The sequence below is a fragment of the Solanum tuberosum genome, unplaced genomic scaffold (assembly GCF_000226075.1).
Source record: "Solanum tuberosum cultivar DM 1-3 516 R44 unplaced genomic scaffold, SolTub_3.0 scf00058, whole genome shotgun sequence".
Classification (NCBI taxonomy): domain Eukaryota; kingdom Viridiplantae; phylum Streptophyta; class Magnoliopsida; order Solanales; family Solanaceae; genus Solanum; species Solanum tuberosum.
Genome location: NW_006238982.1, coordinates 1,990,764 through 1,991,980, shown reverse-complemented (window position 1 = coordinate 1,991,980; position 1,217 = coordinate 1,990,764).

The following is a 1,217-nucleotide window of genomic DNA, read 5'->3' as shown; positions in this document are numbered from 1 at the left end:
CTGTGCAGGTCTAGCTCTAAAGTGCTAGGAATTCTGGCTATTGTACTCACCTTTGTTCCTGGGTGCAGGTGCACTAGTAGATGATGGAGCAGGCCCCTTTTGCTTTTTCTAAAAGGACGAAAGGACAAATGGTTCACATTACCTTTTTTCTGCCCGGACTCATTCCCTGTCTTAGCTTTTTTCTTTCTAAACTCTTCTCTATCCCTCAGCTTCTCTTCCTCAACCTACTGCACATATACCATTAACCTCTATATATCCATGTCCCTAATTAGCATCGCTGCCCTGCCCTCTTTGCTTGATAGATGGGACAACCCAGCAACAAACATACTCATTCTACTTTTCATATCCGCAACCATCTCCGGAGCATAACAAGATAGTTGGGTGAACTTCAACCCATACTCATGAACACTTAGGGACTCTTACTTAAGGGTAAAGAACTCTCGTATCTTAGCCTTTTTCAATTCTAGGGGAAAGAAAATCCCCAAGAAGGCCTCCTCAAAACATGCCCAACTCGCAGGTGGTGCTCCCTCAGCTCTACCCTTCTTTCACTGGTCAAACCAAGTCCTAGCAACATTCTTCAACTAATATGTAGCTAGTTCAACTCGATTAGTATCGGCAACGTGCATAACATTAAATACCTTTTGTAGCTCCTCAATAAAGTTTTTTGGGTCCTCAGTAGTGCTTGAACCAGTGAAACTTGGAGGGTTCATCCTCAAGAACTCACGAATCCTCGAAGTGTCAACCTTTTCTTGTCGAGCCCCTCTTTGTTGCCCAACCTGGTTGGTCACAACTTGGCTCAACATCTGAATGGCCTCACGAAACTCAGCATTGGTGAACTCTCCTTGGGGTTGCACTTCTGGTGCATTAGGTATCCTTGTTCCTGTGGTTCAACATTCCTTCTAGCCGGACGACCTTTGACAGCTCTTCATGGAGGCATGATCTGAAAGACACGCGCAAGCACGAATTGGAAGAAACTTTATAGAGATTAACTCAATTGCACGAAATAAATGTGAAAGAAGTGAGATAGTTCATAAATGTTGCAGCCTCTTAATTATAGATGTGGCGCACTTCACATCGATAACTAGGACTCTACTGACACGACTTTATAGACTCCCTAGGACTCTTGAACTCTGTGCTCTGATACCAAGTTTGTCACGCCCTGAGCCAACACCCTGGATGTGGCTGGCACTCGAGAATCATTGCTGGCCCCAAGCGGA